Below are 23,210 nucleotides of genomic sequence, written 5' to 3'. Positions count from 1 at the left end.
ATGCAACCATCATGTCAGTAGATCTGTGAAACTAGCCAAAAGTGAAAAAGCCTGCGTGTAAAATCATGGTTTAATGTCATAAAACACCCAACAGGATCTAATGTAAAGCTATGTAAATGCAGCTGAATGTTGACATTTTTGGTGTTGCAATGCATATAAAAAAAAATATATATATATATATATATTTTTTTTTCACCGGAAATAATTTTTTAAAGAAGATTAAAACATAAATCATCAAAAAGTAAACATTTTTTTGTTTTTCTAAGTGATTCATTCAATCATTCTTGAAATCAGGAAGAATTGTGAGAGTGGTTGAATCCTGACCTTGTTCAATTTTTAATGAGCTCACTTCATTGGAGGTTGCATTTAATAATGAAGTTACAGACTTGTGAACAGCACTGTTAATTAAACAACCTTTGTTGTGATCTGGACCTCAGTCAGAAAGACTGAGGCAAACGGGACCGCATGGATGTTTGGGTGACTCCTCTGTACAGATGTAAACATGTTTTAAACACACTAAATAGTTCAAGAAACCAGGAGACTGTAATCTCTGGAGGGATCGTCGTCATTAGGACTTTAGCCTTGGGATAAACAGATGCTTCACAAAATTACTGCGAAAAGTGGCGTTTGACTTGGTAAGAAAAAAAGTTCTATGGTCTCCGAAGTCATAAATGTCATTCTATTTGCATGAAATACTTAAAGAAAGTCTGATTGATTTGAAAGAAAAACCGTTTCTGAAGTTGACTTTGTACATTTTTTGCATTTTCCCACATCATTTAAGTTCTCCAATTCCATCAATTAATAATTTTTATTATAAAATCTGCTACATGACTGTAAATTTTACAATTTTATGATAAAATATGTTATCTAAAATTATCTGTCAAATAATTAGATTTATATTTCAAAATGATTATCAAAACTGGAGAGATGTATACATTCTCAACAGGTGGAGAATTAAATAAAGACTTTTCTGCTTTATTGAACCTTATATATTGACATTTATTTTAAATGTCAAATAGATCTCAAAGAAAATATGTTATCTTTATTATATATTTGTGATTCTCTTATTTGAAAATCTTAAGTAATATTTCACCCTTTAGTTTGATTCTTCATATTTCGTCCATGTCATAAAATTGAACTTATGGTATGCTTTTTTTTTTTTTTTAATTAGAGACGGAGAGTGTCTGGGTCTATTTATGGCGTGGTGCAAAGTTGGAAATGCCAGCTGTCAGCTCGGCTTCAAAGCCCTGCTGGAACAAATAATTATTTGGCACTTTCCTGTAGCTGGTTCAAACACTTTTCTGTCTGTATCAAACAAATCAAAACCAAGAAAACCATTTTTAAACATAAAAAATATGATTAACCTTATGAGTATTTGATTTAATCAAAAAACGTTTTCTTTATGTCTGCAAAAACTTCTTTTTACCCTTTTGAGAGAGTAAAAAAAATCTTCAGCACCTTCTAGAGTTATGACTGACAGCTGTGGCTGGTCTGGAGAGCCTTGAGCCAAGTCACATACCCGACATGTCAATGTCCATCTGGGGTCCCACTCTTCAAACCACTGCCCCCCCACGCCCCAGTCTCACCCTCCATTTTCTGCCCACACAAAGACCCAGGGATAAGAGCAAGATAGGGTGAGAAGACAGGCCTCTTAAGGCTTGAGGGGCAGCATTCAAAGCCAGCTGGTCTGGCTTTGAAGGAACTTAATGGGCAAAGTGATGAGAACAGAAGAAGGAAGAGAAAGAATCACTGAAGGAGATAAAGGTGTAATAAAGAAAGTTAATACAAAGAAAGGTTTTCCAGCTGGACGGAAAGGTTGAGATTGCACCAGCAGGTTCTTTGCACTCGTCGCTGCAACATCAGGTGAGACATTCCCTGCATCACTTAACTCCGAGATGTCAGACTTTTCTAAAATTATTTTAAGTAAAAATGGCATTACTCTTATTTTTGTTCATGTTGTGTCTTTTATATGTTGACCATTTATGTAATCAATGTGTTTGCAGCAGTGTGTACCACTAAAACTTAAAGAGTGAGTTAAAAATCCCACAAACCTGTACTTTCAAAATGTAACCACTTTTTTCATTAAAAAATCTGTTGTATTATTTGTATTATTTCCCTTTGTTTTTTATTTATTTACTCTTTTATTTTTTGTCTTCTTGTGTTTTTCATTTTATAAAAACATTTTTCAAAAACTGTGAATTAGCTGAAACAACATTTTTTGTGAAAAAAAAATTGTAAGAGCGCACTTAAAAAAAATAGTTATTAAGAAATTGTTCTTAACTTTTTTGAGGAATCGCATTATGTGAATTAAATTCAATTGAATTTGTCAACATGAACTCTAATTGATGTAACAACAATTTTAGTTAATGCTTTGAAAAACTGCAGATGCAACATTATGGTGTAGCAGGTTTTACAGCATATTAGTTATGATAATGATCTAAATAAATTTTGTACTTTGTTTTGCTTGGGCAAAATAAACAGTAAAGGGTAGTGGACTTCTTTAGCCTGAAGAAGAAGAAGACTTTTCCTGCGGCTAACTGGTGACAAAGGTAGCACAGATCACAGGGGACCAAGCTGAACTAAATTGTTTCACTGCTGCTAGACTTTGAGGAAACCCTTTTTCATCATAAGGTATTTGAAAACAATACTATGACAGAGAATGTCACAACAGTAAAACAAGTTTCAGCAAATATCAGGTTTTCCTTTAGACTTTGGAAGACAATTCTGTATTCATGGTTGTGGTGACTTTTGAAATAAATTAAAAAACTGTGTGACAAAAGTACTAAACTTGAAAATATGATTTGAAGATTTTTTTTATGTAAACAATTATTGAACCATTATAAAAGACATTTGCTTTTATTGCATTAATTGGTGTAAAGGGAAAATCTGAATCCATTTGTGAAATTGCAGTTTGTTGAATAGGTATTGCTCTTGCAGGCAGTGAAGGAAGAAAGCACAATAAAAAAAAAATCTAAGTATTTTTTTTAGCAGATTACAAAATGTAATATAGTAGGTGCATTAAATTTTAGACAAATTATGGCAAAAAACAAAAACAAAAAAAGTTTTACTGCACTGAATTTTCATACTCTTATGGATTTATGACAAAAATCCCTTTAGTTTAGAACATCTGTACCATCAAACATCAGTGAAAGCCATACCAAAAGAACTGTAAACAAGTTGATAACCCTTTTTAATCATCTTAATTTAAAATTTGACCTCCGTAATGAGACACCCGACTTTGTTTTGTGATTTGGCCTACTTGCTTACTAAATAGAGCAATTCATAAAACTTCTGACTATAACAGTTTTGAACTAAATTAAATGAATCAGATTAAAAACATAGTAAATCATACAATTTTATTATTTAGCAACTTGAGATAACCTTAGCTTTGAATTGAAGTTTTATAAATAAATTAATTTAGACTGAATACATTTTCGACTAAATCAGAGTTGTTGAAACTGTAGCTCAGATTATTTATTTTTTTGACTTGTCCTGTCCAACAGCTGAGCAAACAGATAAGATGAGAGAACTCCCCATTCCCTAACAACTAAAAAATTATATAGTGCGAAAAAATTTAGTGTCTTGAATTTTAAAAGCAATTCAAGCACCATGCTCAATACTCTTTTTAACAGTGAATATGACATCACTGATTTTACAAAATTAAAACCTAATAAATACAAGCATGTTACAACAACTATTTAGTATTCTGATGGTTAAAACATTGACGGTTTGGTTAAAAAATAAATCAATAAAAATAATAAATTTGCAAACATTGTTCAAAAGCAATGCATTGTGGTCTATATTTACTAAGCTAGATTGCATTGAAGCTGATTTTGTCGTAGAGACTTCTGGGAAATTTCTACTGCACAAGATTTTCGAATTGTAGGCTATGTCCAAATTCCCACCCTAATGCCTAACTAACAGAAACTATATAGTGCAGGACACCATGCTCATTACTATATTTTTTTAACAATAAGTATGATGTCACAGATTTCAGGAAGTTAAAATCTAATCAATACAAGCATTATATGAGGTCTATTTATGACTCCACTATGTTCTGATGATAAAAATGTTGATAATTTATTTAAAAATTACATTCAAACACTGTGTTTTCACTAAAATGTTCCATATTTTTCTACATTCACCAATGCAGTAAGCACCGATACACACTGTTTTTTTGCAAACACTTCTGGGAAATTTCTACGGCACTCAATTTATACAATGTCTGTATCCTTACTTGTGTGGCTTACTAGCATTTTGTTTATTTTAGATAAATATAATTTTAAAGCCATGCAATTACATTAGTATTTACTATTGTATTATTATAATAATTATTATTTTTTTACCATTCTGGCACCCTTTGGCAATCTATATTTATGATGTAAACATCAGGGGCTCCTTTAAATACCGTTATCTTAACATACAAATGCTCTACCGGTTGATAAACCCCTTATAAAACAATAAAGTTTAGGAGCAACCATTATGCCGCCCGCCTCCACATGCCAGCCGAAGCGACCAATCAGCGCATCGCCTCAGATGATCCGAAGTCCCGTCTCTCTTCTCTAATTGGCTGCTCGATAGACGCTGTGGATTTTAATTGGTCCACCCGACTGTCCTTCAAACCGAATTCCACTGGTGCTGTTCCTGGAGCTATGACGTCTGCCACAGCCGCTGCCTTGAAGTGGCAGTAGCAGCTAGCGTCTAAAAGTTGCAGATGAAACGCAAAAATCGCTTGAGAACAAAGTAAAATATAAGTCGTCGGGGAGTTTTTGCTAACTGCCCCACTGTTTGCTTTGTTTATGAAGAGTTGCCACACCCCGACGGCAGCTTTTATGGCCTCATAAACATGGAAACATACGAGCTTCGTCAGTACAGTAATCCGTTTTAGTGCCCCCCACTTTCTGACATGTCCCCCTCCGGTTTTGTTACAACAAATGTGAGATTTTCCTTGTGTGCGAGGCATGTTTTGACTGTGCGTGAGAGAAGGAGGAGGAGAAGGAGGTGGGGAAGGAGGTGGAGGCATAGAAGGAGAGGCAGCTCGTCAGATTGGGGAGGAGTCTCACACTGACAAGAGGGAGATTGGCTTTTCTGAGTTTGTCAGCTCCCCCTAAAATAGCAGCCAGCGCGTAAATGTGATCCGAAATTACGTTTATCCACTGGAGTCACCGATATAGAGTGTCTATATACAGCGACTGGCCCGGGAGTAAAGGTGAGTAACGGAAATAGCAACAATGTTGTGTGGAGTGCGGCAGCGGCACTGTAAGCTACAGTTACTGAGAAGGGGAGTAAAAGCGCAGGAGGGAGACCCGGAGTGGATGTGGGAGGCATCGTTCACCCTCCACATGAGGCATTAGGAGTCCGTACAGCACGTTAGGCTCGCGCAGGGACATTAAAGTCGAGCGGCGTCGGTTTACTAGAGCCATAAAACGTCCCGGAGCCGAGCTGGGTTAAAGGGTGCAGTCAGGCGCGCGCTGTTGATATCTGTCAGTTGTGAAAGTTTCACAGGATTTTAAGCGCTCGTGCCGGCTGTGAAGTTGCACGCGGACTGTAAGCCCACCACAGAAGAAGTCTACAAAATAAAAGCTTAAGCTGTAAAACAGGGAAAACAGTTATCAGCGTTTATAAACTCACTCTCACTGTGACAGTCAGCTGTTCGATGGACTGTAAATTGTATGTTTGCATGCTTTTGAGTCTCTTAAGTCTTTCAAAATATATTTAAAAAAACGTACATGGGCTATAATTGAACTAAAATAAATGTAAGCATTTTAAAACCAATATTTTAAGGTTAACTTATAATAATAAAGAATAAATTAAATAAAATATGTGTTTTAGAAGTTGTTTCTGGCTGCCTAAGTTCTTTATTTTTTAACAATAAAAGCGTTTGGCACCACTGTAAAGTAAAACGAAAAATGTGGAAGCTTGTAAATGAGGATTTTGACTGTTTTGTGGTTTTTGTAGTTTGTTGTAAGCTGATTTGATCAAAAAATGTGAATTTTATTTTGAAAATCCAACTTTTTTGCTACCATCAATGACACCATTCTCATTAATTAAAAAAAAAGTCAATTTTAATTTCAAATTTCATTGAATGCCATTTATTTATTTTTTTTGCTGTTTTTTAGGTGGTAGTTCAAGTTTTATCAGTTTGAAATTGGATTGTTTGTCAAAAACTGCTATGAAATGTAGAAAGAAGTAAGTAAACTTGTCATTTTATCCTGCTTTGTATCTCACTGCTCTTCTGACGGCATGCACTTTATTGTACCAGCTGGTTGCCAGTGATTTCCAAAGCAAAGCATTAAAGCACCATCCAATCTGCAGTCATTAGCTCCTATGCTGCCCCGGGCCTTGCCAGTAATGGGCCTTGTTGCTCATGATCTACATCACATGTCTAATGAGTAGATGAGGGATTCTTTTTTTTTTTTACTGCGCTGAAATGAATATCATGTTAACAATTTATGTCGTATATTATTCATGATAATGAATATAAAGGTACTGATGGAATTGTCAGAAGTGTCTTCCTCATGCATGCTGTGAGCTGTTGTTCTAACCTCCAAGACCCCCGTTACAAAAACGCATAGAGGTTTGATTATAGGACTGTTAGATTACATCCTGCATCATTTAATCAAGGATGAGATGACAACGTGTTATTGCATGATAGATGGCAGATGAGCGCTGCTGTTTATGATTTAGCCTTGTTATAAGTAGTTTTTTTTTTATCTCTACAAGCATGCTCATTAATGTCGTGGCACAAGTTCTGGGTGGAAAAGAGGGGAGAATGAAAAGGAGCACTGGTGTGAGGACTGGGCAGCTGCAGCATCTTTTGCTGCACTTCTCATCCCACTTCATTCTCGGCGTCTCAGCCTCTCCTTCCAGGAGAAATGTGGAGTGTGTGGGCGAGTCGGATCTGCAATTAACGCTGGTTGTCAGAAAGAGAATGCTGGCGTTTACACGATGCCTCTGAATCACAGAGCGAAAGTCTTTCTCCTCCACTCTCCTCCTCCCAGGACATCTTTTCCAAGGAGGACAAAAACACCAGAGATCTGAAAGCCAAGGATGCAATGAGCGCACAATAGGAGATAGATGCAGAACATTCTGGTCCAATAAAGAGGATAGTGTTTCTGTGATTGTTTGGTGAGCCAAGAAGTTCTTTTATACTGGAGATAGCAGTAAAACAATTGCAGATTTTATGTTAGCATGCAAGACATTATATTTAATGTTCTTTTATTGTTTTTTCTTGCACCACATAAAGTAATTTGAACTAAATGATAAACTTCAGTTTAAAAAGTTGTAGAATGCCACTTCAATCACACACATTGCACTGATTAAAGCATCCATCCTTTTTTTTTTAACACTTATCATAATTAATGTTGTCTGGAAAATCTCTGGCCTAAATATATTGCAAACTGTCAGACGCTTGACAACGCTGGTCCTCACTGTTTAACTTTCCCTTTGTTTAACTCGAGCGTCTTTGTAACATGAATCACTGTTTATTGGAGCTCCATCATCAACATGGAGATTTCATCGTTCCCCTGTGAGATCTCGAGGTTATGTGCAGAATCTTAAGCCTGGCAGATAATGCTTTAGACCACAGTTAACTGTAGACTGTTCCCTGTAAATGAAAGGGAAAATCCTCGCTAATACAGTCCGCGGCCAGCAATTACTGCTTTATTTATTTCTGTTAATGTAGAGCAGTCCCATTTGCTTGATTTCAAAATAAAATCTTTTTTTTCCGCCTCTTGGGCTCAATAGGTTTGATAATTGAGTTCTCCTGATTGATTTTTCTTTTTTAATCAGCCTGTTTGTTTATTGAAAGGCAGCAATAGGTTAATTTCCATACAATATTCTATACGTTTGTTTGACATTCATGAACTTGCAGGAAAGTCAGCCTCCTTACTTTGATTAAGCATCTTATTTTAAACTTGAAGCACTGAATTGAATGTTTCAACTAAAATAATAAAATGAAAAACAGTTCAATCACATACAGAATCTCTGCTCCAAGTTATCAGTCATTAAAATAAATCTCTTTGACAGCTTGATATAACCCCTCAGGGTGAATGCATTGATAAGGTGCTGTTTGTATAGCAAAACAGCCAGCAGTGACCTTTCAACTGTCCTGCCCTTGACTGAGACCTATGGTGGTAAGCCACCGTGTTCGGCTCACTCAGCACATGTGCTGCTGAGCAGGGCAGAGCAGCTTAAAGCTGCTGCGTCTTTTCCTCTCTCCTCATGCTCTTTCAGACAAGTGCCGTCGGGAGGTTTTCTCCCACTCCTCAACCTGGATCCTAAATAAATAAAAATTCATTTATTCGTTTTTTTTTTTGCTTTGTAAAGTTTTGGTTCTGAAAGTTTGTTGTCTGCAATAGGTATAGATAGTGTGGGATTTGGTTAGCACACACTATTATGGGTGTAACAATTTAATTAATATCATGGTTAGTGGTTGCTGATACGATTTAAAGTCAAAATCGGTTCATTTTGATTTATCTGATTCGATTCACTGACTTTAGCCAAAATTTCAACCAGTCTGGCTCAGAGATGCAGGTGAAGTTTTCCAGATTATTTCTTTTAATATAATCAAGTGTTAATTAAATATGTGTACAAAAAAAGTACAATGAATGTAAAATCCATTTACGTTTTAGTTTTATAAAGTTCATCCAACTGTGGTTTTTCCACATCAACTAATACAAACGAAACATTAGTAGAACTTTATACCACACATTAGATTGTAATATTGTTATAGTAACATAAACCTACCATACCTCAATCAAAATGGTATTTTCTGAGATTGAATATTATCAATTTATTTTATTTTGAAGCAGTTTCATATTAATATAAGCCAATTCGATTAACAACTTGTTACAGACAGATTTATCTGGTTGGATCTTATGACTATAAATCGATTTGTCGATTAGTCGTTACACACCTATGCACCATAGAAGTCTAAAATATAGCAAATGTAGTTAGTTACCAGGACTTTTTTGTAGCCTTCTTCTTTGTTTGAGATGCTTGACATTAGAACAGATGAGGCTATATACAGAAAAAGCAAGTTATTTGATATGTGAGTGAGCCTCACTCACAATAAACACAATGTTTATCTAATGTTTTATCCTTTAATGTCACCAGAAACTGACATTTGTCCAGAATTTCAGGGATTTTGCTGCAAATTTTGGCTACCAGATTATAAAATTGAGTTTGGTTCAAAGCAAAGCAGAAGTTAAGTAAGATGTTTCTTTGCTGAGTTGCACTTTAACTGCATTTTAATGAGACTTTGCAAAAAAAAAAAATAAATCAAAGGAATATATTAGAATATAATTTAGAAGATCAAAAGATCTCTCATGATTGCTAATACACCTCCTTGTATTCAGTTCCTGATGCTTTACTCTAAATTAAAAAAAAAAAAACAGCATCTCACTTGGAATTTCGCTGCTTTGACTTTGTATGGAGTCAATTATGTGGAAGCGTCGTTAAATAATAATTGAGCTGTGGGTTTAATAAACTTCATTGAGGGTATGTGTGCTCTGTGAGACAAACTTTTGTTCTTTGTTGTTGCAGAATGTAAGAACGGATTGTGTGCAAGCTCTGGTTACAACCTCTATCACCACTTGGTTTAAGCTCCTATTATACTGCTCAAGATAGCAGGAGGTATATTACATGTAAATGTGTTTTTATCAGTAGCTGGTGTAGTAATTAACAGTAGTGAGACTTGGGTGCCGCAGCTCATGCATCAAGCATGTGGAGTAAAGCAGCGGCTCCTGAGAATAACAGTTGGACCTCTTGCAGCTGGAACGTCATTGTGGCTGCGTGACCTACAGGAAGGAGACCTGGCCTGTGATATCCTTGTTTTTCTTTCGCGTCTGAGAAGCCTTGTGAATCAGGACAGCTGGGAGTTGGGGGGGGTAGATGGGGGTGTGTGTGGGTGATTTATGCTATTATTTCAAAGCGCGCATCGGTCGCATGAACTGGGAAGGGAAGTGACCCCAGACTTGCTCAGCTCTCTGGTAGCCTCTCCGGTCCACATCAGAGCTCCCACCAACAGCTGAAATTTGTTTTCCTGCCTTCTGTTTACGGCGCTGTTGCAGCATGAGCACATCAACGCCTCACACACCAGTTTAAAAACAGTTTTGCAATAGCCGACATGTTTGTTTGTAGCAAGACTAGCTTTCTGACATTCCCCACTTTAGAGGAAGCTTTGACTTTTTATTAAAATTATTTTTACTTTATTGAAGTTAGAGTAAACACAGCCTATATGAGTACAGCCATTGACTCTATATAAGAACTGGACTGAGTGAGTGTGATGTCACCCGTAGAAAATTATTTGCTTCTGGTTCCAACGAAATGAAGTCAATTTAGTTTTTGTGATACGGACGTCGCCATGTTGGAAACAGAAATCGTGAGTAAGCAGTGATTGGTCAGAGTCGATAGCACAGATATTTCCACACCCCCACCCTGTGTGAGAATCTTTTACTCAAATGTTTTGAATCTAATTTTATTGCAGTATCTGACTGGTCTAATAACTTTAAACTAAAGAAAAAAAGAGAAAAAAAAATCAGGATTAGCGAGAATGTTAAAAATAACGGAAAAGCAAAAATGGTGATTCTGACAAATATATTTACTGAGTAATTATTTCTCAATAGAAGTCTATGCGATTTTGGCATCTTGGAGTCCAGTCACTCAGTTCAGTTCTCATGTACAGTCAATGAAAACAGTACATACACAAATCCTAGCCCCGGTTCCTGTCCCAGCAGCATGACTGTGATTGCCATGGAGGTTTTGAGTCTGCACGTCGTCCATGCGTTTGCCTCTTCAGCGTCTTCCCCCCATTTTTCCATCTGCATGCTATATTTATATGAGCTTCAGATCCTGAGTGAAAATGCTGTATTGTTTAAGCTGTTGCCATCCGACATTCACGTAAGGCTGTCCTTTACTTTGTTTCCCTCCCCTCAACCTCTGCTTCAGCTGCCAGGGGTTCTCACAGTGGGGGCATTAATCATCAACCAATGGACATGGGGCTCAGGACCGAGGGCTAAGAGCTATCAGAGGCTGGAATTCAGGCCAAGAGTCTATCCACGAATTAAAAAAATATATAACAAAACAAAACACAAGGGCTCTTAAAGAGAAAAACTGCAGTAGAATATGTGGGGATTTTTCTCTGACTCTTCTATTCCCGGTCTCTTATTCTCTTATTCTATCAGCTTTCAAGCAGCATTCATGTGACAGCTAACACATATCATCTGATTTCATGAGGAAAAAAAAACTTGTTACAGAGATGCGTCAAGAATTGTTTGCTCACTAAATTCCATTCATCAGTGTCAATCCAGTTCTAATAAAGTAAAAACATCTTTCTATCTCAGATAAATCCATTTCCTTAAAAGAGCCAGTAAACTTGTAGTGACACATTTTCAAAGACAATAAGGTTAAAATGCTCATCTTTATTCATAAATTTTGCATCAAAATTGAATAAGTAAGGAAAAAAAATGATACTACAATTCAAAAATGGTCTCTATCATAAGCATTTATTTTGTTTCCAGAAGATTTTTTAAAAGTTGCATCATTCAAAGAGGGAAAAACATGAAGTCCTAACATCAATCCTTGTGGGACTCAACTATTCTTTTAATATCTATTGGTGGAAATGTTGCTACATTAAAGGGTTATGTTTATACATAGTTACACTTTCAAAAATGTGTTCTCCTACATTAAAAAAAGTTTTCATCGTTACAAGATTTTTCTCACATGTTACATCACAAATGTGATTTTTTTTGTACCTAAATTTCTCTTTACATTCCTGCCTCTTTGTTCTGATTCTTTGTAACACTGATTGATAAAGTTTAAATGTTCAAGAAATATTTTATTAGGATAAATATACAGTCAGAAAATTCATGTATTTGTAACTTTTAAAGTCTATCTAATCTTGTTTTTCAGTACATTTATTAGAAAGGCTTTAACAGGGTTTGTCAAAACTTCGAAATTTCATGTAAGCTTAGCTTTTCAGCTTTAAGTAAACAGGATTAGTTCAAAAACAAAGGAAGTGATTTTCTGTGACTTTTGATTGTTATAAACCGTTTTTTGCTATGGTTACCACAAACCTGCCGATCTACACCCATTTAATATCTTTATACAATCCCTCTTCTTTTAATAAGTGGGATAATAATTTAATAATAATAATTTAATAATTTATCTTTATTTTTTTTTTTACTTGAAGCAATGATTTCATAAAGTAGAAAACAAAATTGAAGCAAAAAAATTGTGAGTAACAAAACAAGCAAGGCCTTTTTGCTGTTGTTATGACTCATGGCCATCCTCTTTGCTCAGATTGCATAAACCTTTTATGTAATGGAACACTGTGCCAAAGAGGCATCGAGTGGAAGATAAAAATGGGAAGAAAAAAAGAAAATCAAATATTTATTTTAAGCTTTTTAAAAAATGTTTACCCATAAAGCGGAGATACTCTCGCTATCGGAAAGTATCTATACTCCTCAGCTGTATAGACCACTATTGTATGAGTAGAAACGACTTTTTAAATAAATGAGGAAAAAAAACAGAAATTCCAATCTGGGTTCTGAGTGTTTAGCATGGGTAAATGTGCTGCTGCTGAGACATTATGCATAACATCAATGATATCCTCGCACTCAGGATTCCCCCTGGAGGAAGATCTTGGTTCATCTTTGCTGTGTAGCATTTCTTATTTGCACTTTGTACAACATCAAAAGACTGCCACAACACTCAACACAGACTGTATGTTCCTCAGGGGTAAAGGGACCACTGCTCTCCAAGGGGTTGGCATTAATATTGTTCCCTGGTGAAAGGTCCGCCTTGTGATCGACAAGCGTGCAAATGGACACGTGCCATCATCCCATCTCGCCGCACGCTAATTTCATGTAAATGTATAAACCTCTAGGACCATGCATGCATTAGCACATGAGGCTTTGTGATTCCTGCAGACAGTTGGCAGGGAAAACTGCAAGAAACGGTGAAGAGGGAAAAATTGTTTCTAGATGTGCAGTGTACGGCAATTAGTTACACCAAAAGTGTTCAAAAGCTTAACTCGTATGTCAAGACACTGACCTGTTGAAGTGACACACTGTGAAGGAATTTCAGCAATGCCTCAAAATGTACATTTATAAACTAAGATGATGCAAAGTTAGCCACAAGTCTGTGGATTATAGATATAAAATGACTCAGGCTAGTTCACTAACTTCTTTTAATGTTGTGATTCATTTTAGTACCTCCCAAAAACACACCTGACTTCAGTAAACACAACTGTGTATCATTCAAGCTCAGATGCAGAATATTAACATTTAGGGACACAAATAATTTGTAAAAATTACGCTTTTTTAAGTTTTGTGTTTAAATTTTTTTTTGAAAATGGAAACAAAAATTATATGCTTGGCATTCATTGATCCACAAATTTGGTTTGACAGAGAATTTTATACCAGATGATTTTCTTGACACATTTCTGCATTTTATGCAGGCTAGGGACTGGCACAGGGAGACCCAGATTGGGCCCCCGAGTGGCTATAATAACAAAAAAAAGCATAATATTAATATTTTTTTGTCCTATACTAATCAGGTAAAATTTATGTCGAATAGTTATAATATATTTTTCAAAATCTTTTGGGAAATTATATTATTTGCACAAGCTAATAGCACATCAATTAAAAATGATGTCCAAATATTTAATACCCTGACATATTGATGCAAATATGTGTCAAACCACTTCTGCTCCACACTTATTTTAATTTTGAATCTACTCGAATGCAAAAATATAAGGGAATTTTTTCATAGCTGCATATAAAATCAGCCAGCAGGGTGTTAAAAAAAATGTTACTTTTTTTAGTCAGTGGTGTTTTCCTTTCTAAATACAAGTAATAGTGTTCATGTGACTAAACTAAGAGATGTAACAAATAGTGTTTTAAAAGTAATCACATTAACAATAAACTACACACTTTTTAAAGTAAATTATTTAGCAAAATATTTTTACTATATCAGTATCGTGTTTCGCTAAATCAGACAAATTTGTTTCACACTTGAAGGTTTTTTGGGGGTTTGAACAAAATTAACTTTATTTTTAGATACTGTCAGTTTTATTTATTTTTAAACAGCCACTTAAGTGCTTTAAGTAGCTCCAGAGGAAACATATTTTGTAGGTTCAGCAACAAGGTGTTTCACCCGCAACAACACAGTTGCCAAAACTAGGAGCTTAAGTGTTAAAGACTCACTTCAATGAAAACTGTTTTTTCTGTTTTTAGCATTTTTTTTTTAGCATTTTCTGATGATTGAGGACATTTATAAAGAAAATTAAGATTAAACTGTGTTTTTTTGTATTTCTTTATTCAAATTGTTGTGAATCTGGAGAGAAAAAAAAAGTCCAATGAAAAAAGCTTGTTGCTGTGATGTATAAATAGATCCATGTACATCTTTTTTTTTCTCGTTTGAGATGGCGTCTGGTTTGAAACTGTACGACTGGATGGCTCCAGTATTTTTAGCTTTTTTTTGCACCGCTAATGTTAGGTTTGGAGTGTGAGGGGCTGTAAGCTAGCGGGAGCGTGTAAACAGATTGATGACGGGAAGTGAGGGTGGCGTTACTCTGCGCAAACGATCCCGCCCACAACTCAGAGGCAAATTTCTAATAAATGACTGCTGCTCTGCAGAAATTATGCCCTAGAAAGCAACACAAGTTTATTCATTTTGGCTAAAAACAGCACAATCGTAATTAATATACCACTGGGAAGACTTTTAAAATAGATGACCTGAGTGGGACTTTAAACATTTAAAAAAGTAAAACATACTTCTGCTTTGGCGACGTTTAATAAGTTTAAACTGTTTTTCATTTTTAAAAGTTTCACTTACATACTTGAAGGGGATTTACCTTGAGGAGGAGAGTAGCTCTTCTACATGAAATGGATATAACTGTTAGGTGAGGGTCATCTCTTTATCCTTGAGAAACCGAGAATCCATTCATTGGCTGGGCTTGAAAACCTGACTGACGCAAATGGATCATTGGGAATAGAAGTGTCCCAGCAGTAATTATGTTACAACTCTGCTACCGCACACTACCACAGAGGTGGAATGGGATGAGCACGAGGTGCTTCTTTTTAGTCTGGTTTCACTCATATTCTTCTACATAGTTAACACAATTACACTACCTTCTGCCTTTAAGTGTCCTTCTCTTACTTTTCTGTCTCTCTCTGTATCTTTGGTACCTTAAATCGAAATACCTGAATTGTGAAGGACAGTTTCTGATTCATCCTTCCCTGCTTGTCGCATTCCTTTGCTGAATGACTCTTACAAAATAAGAGCAAGTTGGTAACGGACCAGGTTAACTATTCGTCACTGTTGTCTCGCTGGCCTCTAGGTCTCTGCTGCCTTTGCCTTGAAGGTAAGGCAAAGATGTCTGTTTCTTTTTTTTTTTTTTTTTTTTTTGCTATCCAGGGCTCTGTGGCACTAAGTCAGTTTAAAAAGAGACATGAAATTAATGTAATGTCAATGGCGTTTTCTCATGAAACCCCCAAGGCACTTAGTCAAAGTCACCTTGTATAGTCCTCTCATCCGCTGACAGTACTGTGAGAGTGAGAGGGAGGATGTCTGTCTGGTTAGGCTGTCAGCATACGACGGCCCCTCGGTTGTTGGTTGTTATATCCACTCATCGTCATTCATATTTTTGAGATTGAATACGGTTGTTATCTGAAGCAGCGACATCATTTCCTTTCAGTCCGCTGCATTGTGCCGTCCGTATTTTTTTGTCAAACATTTCTTTCTCTGTGAGATTGGGTTCATCCTGAGGGGTTTTCTTTTCTTTTCATGTCATTTTGGAGGTGATAAGTAGCTTTCTGTCTCCTGGTCGCTGTCTTACACCCCGACACCCCCCTCCCCACTAGTCCAAGCAAGGTGCTAGCAGCATGGAGGATTGTTTGAACTTGCACTGATCCAATGTGGGATTACAGCTGGGTCATTGGAGAGTTGGACTGAGCTTTCAGTCAACAAGGCAAATTAACCAGTCGCTGTCTGCTTGGCTCCCGTTTCAGTCCAGGTTCTCCCTGCTGGCGTTGCGACTGTCCCTACTGTATAGATTGGTGCTACTATTTAAAAACAGTTGTTTTCTTTGTAATTTGAGCCTCAGACTGACTGATTTGTGTGTTGTTAACAAACTGATTCAAGAAATTTTAAATTTTGCTGTCTTTAACTTTTTAAAAAAAATTCACCTGTGTTTACATCATCTTCTGTATTATGATACAGTCACAAATACGATGATGGGGAGTCAGAATCTGCAATATTTGATGGCACCGCTCCATTATTTTGAAAATTGTTGGCTTGGTCATGACTGTAGACGGGCGTGCAGAATGACCTGCGGTGGATCTCCGCTGTCCAGGGACATGGACACATCGTCCAGTCAGAGCTGCTGCCAGGCTGGCGATCTGGTGGCGTCTTCCCCGCCTGTCACTGGACTGCCTCTGCGCAACCTTGAAAGTTGCCGGGGCGGCCACTGAAAAATCGTCTGGTCGGCGTAAAACTTTTACTTTTTCTTAAAACCATTTTGGGATATGTTACTGCATGTCGAAGGCTACGTACGAATTCCCACCCTAATCCCTAACTACTAAGAAACTATATAGTTTAATTTTAGCAGATTTATTTTCATAGATTTTCAAATGCAAAACATTGTGGTCTGTATGCGCGAATGTAGTGAGCATCGATGCATACTAGACTTCTGAGAAATTTTTAGCACACTCGATCTTGAAATTTTAGATTTGGACAGCTCTACAAAATGGTGAACGCACTATATAGTGCACAATGTAGTGCATAGTAAAGGAATTTGGATATAACCAAAGAGAACTGGACTGAGTGACCCCTTCCACAGCGTTCCAAATAGGAAGTACCTGCTGGTCCCACAAAGCCCAAATCCCATAGAGTTCTGCTGAGAAATAAACAGCTATTACTCAGTCATATTTGTTAGAATTACAATTCTTGTTCCACAATTTTTTTTATATACTGACCAATCAGATGCCTCAATAAAAGTATGTGGTCTTGCATCCAGGGTTCAAAGTATTTGATCGACATTCTCCCGAGCCCACTTCCTTTGGAAGAGGTGTGGTCTTCTAACATGCTCACTCTTGACTGGAGAGAGTGGTTGCTATAAAAATGTGGACTCAGACCAACTTGAACCAGTCACTTTTTATTGACAATTTGTGGTTCCAATATGGTGACGGCCGTATTGCAAAAAAATGGCGACTAAACTGACTTCATTTTGGTCGAACCGGAAGTAAGTCATTTTCACTTATTCTGTCCAGCTCTAAATATGCAGTGAATGATTCAGACTCACCTGGATCAATCGCTGCTTACTGACTTTTTCTGGCTCCATATGAGTGCAGAAAAATGGCGACTGAATGTTCTTCTTTTCGTTGGATCCGGAAGAAAGCAATACTTCCAAACTCACTTCCAAATCAGAAGTGAGTGGGGTGAGACGGGTGACGTTACACCGACTCGATCCACTTCTCTTATAGAGTCAACGGCTTACGTCTGAAGTCCTCAGCCTCCAGGGCTTTCTTGTGCAAACCACCCAAATGTGGAAGGTGTTTTGTGTAACACCTACAAGGTGCCCATGTCACAATCATTTTAGCCTTTCCGTGAAATCCTATTCAGATCATTCTTCTGTTTGGCAAGTGGCACTCCAACCAATGCTTCATTGAAAAAAGAGAAGTATCTCTGAATCTCCAGGTCTTGCAGGCTGCTCTTTTTCATTTCTCAAAGCCTCCCATTTCACTTTTTTGTTCACATACCCTTGGAATAGCTCTTATTAATTATATCTCATTAGTTGCCTAGGAAACTGAGGTGAGGTAACCTCCAACATGAGTTCACAAATGTAATAAAATAAATCTTCTATTTAAAAAGGAAAAAAAAAACAGGCAAAGGCCTAAGAAAGAAGGTTGTGGGATAAAGAAAAAGAAAAGGAGAAAGTGGTTGTTGAGGGATCAGCCGTGTGTCAGATTAGCATCAGGAGACATGAACACTAGTGATGCTGCAAGGCCCCCAATCCTGCCTTTCACTGCTGGAGAGGGAGATAAGCGCACCCTCACAAAAGAGTCGAGGGAGAGAGCAGGAGATGGCTGGCTTTCCTCCACTCCCCTCAGGCCAAGAGCCCCATTTACAGGTACAGCACCTCCTGATCAAAGCAAGAACAAAGAAGTGAATGTTCTTTTCCTGCTGCAATGGTGTTAAAGCTCCACTGAAACAAATCTGCAAAGCTATGGGTTTAGGCTGCATCATTTTATGTCCTTATTCAGCCAGGAGGCTAATCATGATGAAGCCTCAGCGGTGACACTTTAAGTTCCAAACACATAAAAGTGCAGTCATGGGCCGCTTTGTTGTCAAACCGCGTCACATTTTCACTGAGTTTTTCAGTGTTTCAGTTACTTTAATGGACTTTAAACTACTTTTTAAGGACTCCTATTTAACAATAAGTATCTGAAAAAGATCTGAGTGTCGGGTGCATGCTGTCCGTGCAGTAAACACGGTCAGCAGACAGAGCGAGCCCGCTTGATTTGAGCTGCTGTTGTTGTTTAGTCTCCGACTTGCATTCAGGATGGTAATAAATGGACGGATCAGAGGGGAGGGGTGTCCCCTAGGTGGTTCCCTCCCTTTCTTCCTTTTCGCCAAGTCTCCCAGTCTCCTGCCGACTCCCCCCCCGTAGAGGGCATACAGAAGGGTCCTGAATAACAGGAAGTGGAGGGGCAGGAAGTTGAGTCTTGTCTGCCCACGGTCTGTGGTAGGATACTGAGGCACACTCTGTTATGCACAGGAAATGCAACTGTCACGACTGCGCTCAAGACCTTGGAAGCTGTCCGTTATCTTCAAAGAAGTAAAGGCGGGTTAAAGGAATTCTCAAGCCTTTTTTTTTTATTTTACAATAAAATTGAGTTTGATTTTTTTTTTAAATGCTGAATGTATAACAAACATTTTTGCTCATTAAGGGAAAGCCACATAAAAGGGCTTGAAGCTTTAGTTATAGAAGCTGTAGTTTAAATTGTGTGAGGAGATTCATACAAGGAGAGAGGATCCAGTAATTACACTGGAATTGGGCATGCTTTATTGATTGTGAAAGCATCAGGTCTCTGTAGTCCCTGTTAAAAGACGAGGCAAAGTGGCACCCCCTTTACCCCAACCCGTCCCTCATTTTGTCATGCAGGGTGAACGCGGCAATGGCCAGGTATTTGTTTCACCCAATCTAAACTCCAAGTGTGTTTAACAGCAGGTACTCTCTAATAAGACCTGGGCTTCATGTGGTAGACATGTCTTATTGACTTTCTGTCAAGCTGATGTGACTGTTCCTTTGGTGACATATTCTCCACATCGATTTGTGCTAAAAATGTTTTGTAAGCATTGTTTAGAAGTGTTGGAATGGTTAATTTCAAAGTGGGGCAGGTTTGTTGTATCAAGGTCTTTTAAATGTTATGAGGCACCATTGGGGCTTTGTGGATAGAGTATTTGTCCTTCAGTCGGTGGATTGATGGAGCAATCCCCAAACCGTTTTTTTAAGCACCTGTGGGATAACAAACAGAAATTCGGTAATTTTTCTGGAAACATGATACTATAGTCTTTTAAGTGTTCAATACACAGTAAAATTTATGCCATTCAAAGCCAATTCAAATAGTAAATATTATGAACCAAACCTCCTCTGTTCACAAATTTATAGCTATTACACAAATACTAATTGTTGTTGCAGTTCCTAAAATGACCACCAGGGGCTGGTTTAAAAAAGATACATTTACCAAAAATAAACTTATTTCAACCTGGTTACATATTTTATTTAATTGTTTACTTTTCTAATCATGCCAACTGTTTTGATTTTATTGTTACTAAAATTGATACATTTTACAGAAGAAACATTTTTGCTTTTTTTTTGGCATATTAAAGTTAAACCCACTTATCATAAATAGGAGTCAGAGGAAGCTGAAGCTGTTTCTAGTCATTTGTTCCTTTGCTTGTATAATGTATATTTACGCATTGAGATTGACTATCATGATTTTAGTCCAGGGGCGTCCAAATCCAGGCCTCAAGGGCCGGTATCCCACTTGTTTTCCAATCAACCTGCCATTGAGGCTCCTTATTGACCAAACACACCTGATCCAGGTAATCAGCAGCAGATAAGGCACGGTTTCTGGAAAACCAACAGAAAGCCAACCCTTGAGGCTGGATTTAGACACCCCTTTTTTAGATACACATCGATTTAGAGTCACCAATTAATCAAGTTTACACGACTTGGGAAGTAAAACACAATTTAGGACAGACGGCAAAAGTAGAAAACCAAAATGGGGCTCCACAGTGGTTAGTGCTTTCGCCTCACAGTGAGAAGGCCCTGCTTCAAATCCCAGCTGGAACCTTTCTGAGTAGAGCAGTGGTGTCCAAATCCAGACCTTGAGGACCGACCTCCTGGTGGTTTTCAAGACAGCCTGCCTTATTTGCTGCTGATTACTTGGATCAGGTGTGTTTAGCCAATAAGGAGCTTCAATGGCAGATTGGTTGGAAAGCATGCAGGACACCGGGACTCGAGGCCTGGATTTGGACTGGACACGCCTGGTCTAGAGTTTGCATGGTCTCCTAATTCATGCATGGTTTACTTTATGCTTCCTCTCACAGTCCATAAACATGCCTCATAGGTTCATTGATAACTCTTAATTGTCCTTAGATTTGATCTCTGAAATTCAAAAATGCATATTTGGTACACGTGTGAAGATTCATCCAGTGTGGATCTTCTTTTGTTTCGGGCAAGTTTTAGGAAATCGTAGGACACACTTCTAAAATTCTTGCCAAAGAACTACACAGCAGATTAAGGGTGGTTGAAAAGACTTGGCCTAATATTTCTTTTCTGGTATTTTCGTTACAAGTTTTGTCTCATCTAACATTATCTAAGTCTTAACTTTCATTTAATAGAGGATCTTCTTTGTGGGAATCTGTCTCAACATTTTGTAGAGTTTCATCTATTTAGGTTTTGGACAGATTTCCCCAAAAATTGGGATTAATTCTGCCCTTTAAAGACAAGTACATTTTTATACTTAACTTATTCATTTTAGGTGCCAGTAATTAAATAGCTGTGCTTTCTCCCCATCAACCCCTCTGTTTCTTACAAACGCATACACACTCACATGCACCAAAAGCACATGACTTGGACCATTTGACACTTAAGCATGTCATGCCAAATATGTACCCTGTTACAGTGCAGACATTGTTCTCCTGTGTAATCTGAAATTTACTGATGTGTTTACCTGAGAAGAGGTGGTCAAACGAAGTTTTCCGCTTTAATTCTACTGGCTGAAAATGCATTACTGTAACTCTTGAAAATCATACTACCAAGAATTGTTATATCAAAAGGATTGCTCTAGATTCTATTATGTTTTAACTCATGTCAGCAGATGGGTGATTTTTTTTTTTTAAATTAAACAAATTTGTCAACAATAAAAAAGAACAAACTGAAGAGTACATGTAAGTCCCTTTTACAGTCGTGTTTGTCTGTCAAGTTTATCACCCGTCTGTTTAGCAGCAAGCAGTGAATCAAAACTCTGAAACTGGAAAAGTGTCATTACTTTTGGCTCACAAAATCCTTATTCCCTTATGAAAAACATATTTTTAAAAGTATTTTCAGCTCTAAGGTAAAGCTACAAGAACACCAAAGTATGTCATCGGGTTATGAGATTCTCGTCCCCTTTAATTTGGGTTCAAACAGTTACTCTCTTGGCTTCAGCGACTGCGTGTGGGTACTTAGCAAGGTGATCTCAGTCGAGTTTGGCCGTAGCGGAGCCCCGATTCAGACAGCCAGACACCATAATGCCAGTCCATCTGTAACCCATAATAACTGTGTGCCACAGGAACTTGTCATTTTTGTTTCCCTGCCAAACTCTGTCCCTGGCTTCCTCGTCCCATAACTGCTGACTGCATGTAACGGCCTGAGCTGTTAACCTTTCAACATTTGTTCTCATACTGTAAGGAAAATGCAGTTGTTTGGACGTCTGCTGTTTGCTGGTTAAGTGATGGATGTGCCTCGAGAGAGGGGCCTATATCTCTTTTAGCGCAGAAGCAGAGATGGCAAAATCAGAGTTAGATTTTCCCTGGGGCACCGCTGGTGTGAGCCACTGGTCGGGTTACAAACCTATCTGGGAATTTTACCCCCAATTGTCTTTATCCTTGCTAAATTATATTACAGCCCAGAAGGCTGTGAGAAGCTCTGACATTTTGTTTAGCGCATTTTGAAGCAAAGCTGTTCCAAAACTATGTGGGCACTTTTTGTGTTTTTGTACACAAAGTCAAGGTTTCTTGCCAAAAAAACTGCAGTTTTGTGTCACCTGTCCTAGAAACGTCCTTCTATAAGCTTGAGTAGGACTTTAGGCAAATTCAAAATGTTGCTTTTTTGTGCTTTACTTTCAACAACCATGGTCTCCCATGAAGTTCACGTCATCACCTGATAATGCAATCTGACACTGACGTACTTTGACCTTGGAGTTCACCTTTAATGTCTTTTTGAGGTTGTTCTGGCCTCTTTGGCTACAACTCTTTCATTTGTTATCAGTTTCGTCTGCAGTCACGTCCAGAGAGGTTGGCTACTGTCCTGTGGACCGTAAACTACTAAACGAACAGCAAACCTGCTCAGAGATGTTCTTACAGGCTTTATCAAGCCTGACTATGATTTTCTGTGACTCCTGAGCGCACACCTCACAATTACAAGTTTCTACACAACAATGTTTGTTTTTACTTTGACATTTTTATTTATTATTTCAATTTTTTTGTTTTTTTTAAAGATTATAAATCATAATATTACAATAAATTATCAAGCAAAATTAATTAAAGGGAATGACAGTAGCATCTCTTTTTTTCAGTTGCAGTTTTAACATAAAATTAAATTCATGCTTAACCAAATGCCAACTAGATCAGAAAAGTATGTTCTTTTCATTTAAACACCCCTAAAATTTGTCATCCAAAATAGCTTGTAATGATTGTTTTCTGGATATTTCTTTAAATACTATGCATTGTAATTTTATCAGCTAACTCTCTGAATAGGAAAATATTCACACATCAATGGGCATCTTTTATATTTTGGCATAAATTCAAAACTTCATTTTAATCCACAGCATTTTTTTGTCCAGGTTTTCTAGACTTGGCTCATGCAATTATGTTTAATCAACATTTTGGTTCTTTTTTATTTATTAATTTTTCTGTACGTTATGGCAGTATAG

General features: G+C 37.4%; 1 protein-coding gene across 14 annotated transcripts in view; it reads left to right on the top strand.

The window, feature by feature from the left end:
• Nucleotides 1-1,598: 1,598 nt before the first annotated feature.
• mef2aa (myocyte enhancer factor 2aa) overlaps nucleotides 1,599-23,210 on the top strand; it is a 72,804-nt gene continuing 51,192 nt past the window's right edge. For 3 of the 14 annotated variants that reach the window (XM_024281416.2, XM_024281414.2, XM_024281412.2), the window contains exon 1: nucleotides 4,993-5,209. The gene's annotated coding sequence lies outside the window, so the exon portion shown is untranslated. Of the gene's footprint in view, nucleotides 1,864-4,988; nucleotides 5,210-23,210 lie in introns of those variants that run through there. The other 11 variants (XM_024281418.2, XM_024281417.2, XM_024281415.2 and 8 more) reach the window with 8 other exon arrangements.

Source organism: Oryzias melastigma, linkage group LG6, assembly GCF_002922805.2.
Source record: "Oryzias melastigma strain HK-1 linkage group LG6, ASM292280v2, whole genome shotgun sequence".
NCBI classification, from domain to species: domain Eukaryota; kingdom Metazoa; phylum Chordata; class Actinopteri; order Beloniformes; family Adrianichthyidae; genus Oryzias; species Oryzias melastigma.
This window is presented reverse-complemented; position numbering and strand designations above follow the sequence as displayed.